The sequence below is a fragment of the Heteronotia binoei genome, chromosome 8, assembly GCF_032191835.1.
Source record: "Heteronotia binoei isolate CCM8104 ecotype False Entrance Well chromosome 8, APGP_CSIRO_Hbin_v1, whole genome shotgun sequence".
In the NCBI taxonomy this organism is placed as follows: Eukaryota; Metazoa; Chordata; class Lepidosauria; order Squamata; family Gekkonidae; genus Heteronotia; species Heteronotia binoei.
This window is the reverse complement of record NC_083230.1, coordinates 121,207,186-121,212,710: the sequence shown is the minus strand read 5'-3', so window position 1 is coordinate 121,212,710 and position 5,525 is coordinate 121,207,186. Positions and strand designations below refer to the sequence as shown.

The following is a 5,525-nucleotide window of genomic DNA, read 5'->3' as shown; positions in this document are numbered from 1 at the left end:
CCCCTCACCCCACCTCACAATACCCCATTATCACCAGCAACTAAATATGCAGTTCTTTTTTTAAAAACCTTTTTTAAAACTCGCTGATAAAAAGACTCTTTCCACCAGGGCTTTTTTTGTAGCAGGAACTCCTTTGCCTATTAGGCCACACACACCCTGATGTAGCCATTCCTCCGGGAGCTTCCAGTAGGCCCTGCACTAAGAGCCCTGTAAGCTCTTGGAGGATTGGCTACACCAGAGGGGTGTGGCCTAATATGCAAAGGAGTTCCTGCTACAAAAAAAAGCCCTAGTTTCCACCAGTTAAAGGAATGTGTTAATGCAGAATGTTTTTAGGTGTTTGCCACGGTGGTGGTTTTGTGAATCATTCGCTAAAGAGCTTTGGGTAGTCAAGAGCCTGTCCCTGACACAGCAAAACCAACTTTTGAACCAGAGAGGCCCTTTTTAATTTCCTCGTTTCAAAACAACAAGCTCCTGCGGACATTTGACTTTCCCGCATCTTCATTTTCCTTGCTTGTAGGTTTCTCCTTCTTTTGGGGGCAGGGAAGTTCTGTTCCACACCTGTTTGGCTCCCTCTGCTGGTCAATTCAATATTACATCAGTTTATGCCTGGTCTATCTCCCTGCAGTTCACACCTGTTTGGCTCCCTCTGCTGGTCAATTCAATATTACATCGGTTTATGCCTGGTCTATCTCCCTGCAGGTTTAAACTGCAAGGGGGTGGGGGGGATCATAGAAGCATAGAGTTGGAAGGGACCTTCAGGGTCATCAACCCCCTGCACAATGCAAGAAACTCACAAATACCTCCCCCTAAATTCACAGGATCTTAATTGCTCTCAGATGGCCATCTAGCCTCTGTTTAAAAACCTCCAAGGAAGGAGAGCCCACCATCTCCCGAGGAAGCCTAACAGTCAGGAAGTTCTTCCTAATGTTGAGCCAAAAACTCTTTTGATTTAATTTCAACCCACTGGTTCTGGTCTGACCTTCTGGGGCCACAAAAAACAATTCCACACCATCCTCTATATGACAGCCCTTCAAGGACTTGAAGATGGTGATCCTATCACCTCTCAGCCGCCTCCTCTCCAGGCTAAACATGCCCAGCTCCTTCAACCTTCCCTCATAGGACTTGGTCTCCAGACCCCTCACCATCTTTGTCGCCCTCCTCTGGACCCATTCCAGCTTGTCTAGATCCTTCTTAAAATATGGTGCCCAAAACTGAACACAATACTCCAGGTGAGGTCTAACCAGAGCAGAGTAAAGTGATACCATCACTTCACATGATCTGGACACTATACTTCTGTTGATGCAGCCCAAAATTGCATTTGCCTTTTTAGCCACCGCATCACACTGTTGACTCATGTTCAGCGTATGATCCACTAAAACCCCTAGATCCTTTTCGCACAGACTACTGCTAAGACCAGTCTTACATCGGTTTATGTCTGGCCCATCTCCCTGCAGGTTTAAACTGCAAGCGGAGGAGGGCTGCCAGATATAAAACTGTGTAATATCGAATTGGCCACTGGAGGGACAAAAACGCATGCAGAAAACACAGAAGACCCAGGAACTTACAAACGACGTAAATGAGAATGGGGGGGGGGGGGAGCCCATTGTAAATAGAGCTAGAAAACTTTAGCAAGATTTCATCTTGTGCTTGAAACGGATTTAATCGGAACCAAAAATCCCGTAACATTCCAGGTTGTGCATGGAAGGTTCTCACTGAGTGAGTCGAACCCAGCACAACGTTGAAAATTGTAACCATTGCAATTCTGGGTGTGGCATTCTCTCCGCCCTATTGTTGGCCATGCAGATGAACTGGCTGGCCATTGTGTGAGATGGGATGCTGGAGTAGATGGACCACTGTTCTGATTCAGCAGGGCTTTTCTGATGTTCTTATGAAGGCCTCTGCCTCTATGCCTTGTTGTTGGCCCTCCAGAGGAACTGGTTGGTCACTGTGTGAGACAAGAGGCTGGACTAGGTGGACCCTCGCTGGTCTGATCCAGCAGGGCTCTTCTGAGGTTCTTATGAAGGCCTCCGCCTCTATGCTTTGTTGTTGGCCCTCCAGAGGAACTGTTTGGTCACTGTGTGAGACAAGAGGCTGGACTAGGTGGACCCTCACTGGTCTGATCCAGCAGGACTCTTCTGAGGTTCTTATGAAGGCCTCTGCCTCTATGCTTTGTTGGCCCTCCAGAGGAACTGGTTGGTCACTGTGTGAGACAAGAGGCTGGACTAGGTGGACCCTCACTGGTCTGATCCAGCAGGGCTCTTCTGATGTTCTTATGAAGGCCTTGGTCTCTCTGCCCTGTTGTTGGCCCTTGAGAGGAAGTGGTTGGCCACTGTGTGAGATGGGATGTTGGACTAGACGGACCTCTGGGCTGATCCGGCAAGGCTCTTCTGATGTTCTTACAACAATATGCCTTAAAATATACCCACAGAGAGAGGACAAAATCAAGGGCACTGCCCTTTGCCAGCCAAGACAAATAATCTGAGAGGAAATAACAGTGATTGTTCTGTCCGGCCCCATTCAGAAGAGAGCGATGAAGGATGCGATAAATGCCACACAGCAAAAGACGCTTTTATCTTTGCACCAGCTAGTGCCATGTGGGGGAGGGGAGAGAGAGGGCTGGATTCTTGGGAGTCTCCTTGTATTGTAAATAAAAAAAGTTTATGAGAACAGTTCTTACAGGTAAAGGGAGATTTAGGGCAAAGGATACTTAGGAAACCCCATCCTCCACTTAAAAAAAAAAAAGCTTAACAATTCATTAGAAAAAAGAACTCCCAACAACGGTAAAAGATAGACGAGTCTGAACGCAGCCAAAGGGGCTGCCGTTGGGTCCATAGGATCAAGAGACCCTTGGCGTGCGAAAGGTCCCAGGTTTAATCACCGGCATCTCCAGTTAAAGGGACCAGGCAGGAGGGGATGGGAAAGACCTCACTCTGAGACCCTGGAGAGCTATGAAGTGAGGCTGTGGCTCAGTGGCAGAGCATCTGCTCAGCATGCAGAAGGTCCCTGGTTCAATCCCCGGCATCTCCAATTAAAAGGACCAGGCAGGAGGTGACGGGAAAGACCTCCACCTGAGACCCTGGAGAGCCATGAAGTGGGGCTGTAGCTCAGTGGTAGAGCATCCGCTCAGCTTGCAGAAGGTCCCAGGTTCAATCCCCGGCATCTCCAGTAAAAGGGACCAGGCAGGAGGGGATAGGAAAGACCTCACTCTGAGACCCTGGAGAGCCATGAAGTGGGGCTGTAGCTCAGTGGCAGAGCATCCGCTCAGCTTGCAGAAGGTCCCAGGTTCAATCCCCGGCATCTCCAGTAAAAGGGACCAGGCAGGAGGGGATGGGAAAGACCTCACTCTGGGACTCTGGAGAGCCATGAAGTGGGGCTGTGGCTCAGTGGCAGAGCATCTGCTCAGCATGCAGAAGGTCCCTGGTTCAATCCCCGGCATCTCCAGTTAAAAGGACCAGGCAGGAGGTGACGGGAAAGACCCCCACCTGAGACCCTGGAGAGCCATGAAGTGGGGCTGTAGCTCAGTGGTAGAGCATCCGCTCAGCTTGCAGAAGGTCCCAGGTTCAATCCCCGGCATGTCCAGTGAAAGGGACCTGGCAGGAGGGGATGGGAAAGATCTCACTCTGAGACCCTGGAGAGCCACTGCCAGTCTGAGTAGGCAGTACTGACCCCTGATGGTCTGATTCAATACAAGGAAGTTTTGTGTGAGAGTTCTATTCAAGGAAGGCACCATGGCTCAGTGGTAGAGCATCTGCTTGTGTCACACAGCAGGGTTTAGGAGGGCCTTCTGCTGGCTGCCACCACTCTGGCCAGGGTCTGCAAGGGACGGCCCAGAGCACCCACACACCCCTTGGGTAAGGGATCTCTCCTGCAGCCTTTCCCAGAGAGAACCCACCCTGTCTGTGCTTGGCCCTTTTATGCTCTCCCAGGTCCCACCCCTCCAAAACCTGGCCACCCAATCAGAGGGGATCCTGGGAGATGTGGGCTTTCTGTAGTAACTCCTAGGCAGGCTTCTCTGGAGCCTGTAGGCCTCACTAGGCACAGGATCAGGACAGCTTGGCAGGCAGAAGGTCCCAGGTTCAATCCCCGGCATCTCCAATGAAAAGGACGAGGTGGTAGGAGATTTGGAAGACTTCTCTGCCTGAGACCTGGAGAGCTGCTGCCAGTCTGAGTTGACAATACCGGCCCTGCAGGCCCAAGGGCCTGATTCAGCGTGAGGCAGCGTCATGTGAGATCGACGGAAGCGCTCTGGGGCTGGACAGAGAAACACGCAGGCTTGCAGGTCTCACAGCACTCTGTGTCTGCGTCCTCTGCTAACCCCGGTGGCTGCAGCCCAGGATATTCAAACCACTTTGGGCTCTCCAGAAAGCTGACCTGGCCCCTCCCACCGTCCCTCAATGTACCGTAGCAGGAAACTATGCAAAGTTAACCCGCCTTGATTTAGGGCAAATTAACTAAAGTCAGCAATAACCCCACGCAACAGATAATCCGGGCCACGCAAGATCGTGTCTCCCAGGGACTAGAAACTTGGGAGCGTGGACGGCTCGTTAAATTGCCGAAAGATTCCCTCCCCCCTCCCCCAGTTCTCCTATTGCTGCAATTTATTTATCACATTGATAGGGTACAAAAGGGATTCTGTATTTGCATTACAGTATTGACTTGTCGAGGGGCAAAAGGTGTGAATTACCCCAAGGAGCTCAGCGATTTTTTTTTTGGGGGGGGGGGTGGGATTGAGCAAAGAGATGATTCTTGTCTCCCGCACCCAGGACCACCGCTCTTCCTGCGTTGGTCTTCAAAGCAAGCCCCCCTCCCCGCCGATAACCTGAACTGACTGCAGTGCAGACCTTATACTGTTCGATCGTAACGAGTTTGACGGCTACCCCGAGTCCTTGCACAGATTTTTGGCGGCGCACGGTGGGAGACCCACGCCCCGCAGCAGGAGTCTGATATACACTGGAATTTTTAAAACGAGGAAAAACTGGATTGTAAAGATTACTGTTTCATTTTCCTACAAAGTATATTTTGAAGACGCCACTTATTTCTGTCAATTAAAAACAAAAAAAACCACCAAAGTTCTTTTGTGACGTTGTGATGTTTGGGGAGGCATGTACATAAGAAGTTGGGGGAGGGGGGGCTCGATGCTGCTGTGTGTGATCAAGCAAAATGATGGGACTTGGGACTCTCTAGCTTGGAGAAATGTTGACTGCGGGGCGGCATGATCGAGGTTGACAAGATGATGCATGGGATGGAGAAAGTAGAGAAAGAAGTCCTTTTCTCCCTTTCTCACAATGCAAGAACTCGTGGGCATTCGATGAAATTGCTGAGCAGTCGGGTTAGAGCGGATAAAAGGAAGTCCTTCTTCACCCAAAGGGTGATTAACATGTGGAATTCACTGCCACAGGAGGTGGTGGCAGCTACAAGCATAGCCAGCTTCAAGAGGGGATTGGATAAGCATATGTAGCAGAGGTCCATCAGTGGCTATTAGCCACAGCATATTGTTGGAACTGTCTGGGGCAGTGATGCTTGGG

General features: G+C 50.4%; 1 non-coding gene across 1 annotated transcript; it reads left to right on the top strand.

The window, feature by feature from the left end:
• The first annotated feature begins 3,369 nt into the window (after nucleotides 1-3,369).
• TRNAA-AGC (transfer RNA alanine (anticodon AGC)) lies at nucleotides 3,370-3,441 on the top strand. The gene has a single exon. It is a non-coding gene; the product is annotated as a tRNA-Ala (tRNA).
• The last annotated feature ends 2,084 nt before the right edge of the window (nucleotides 3,442-5,525 follow it).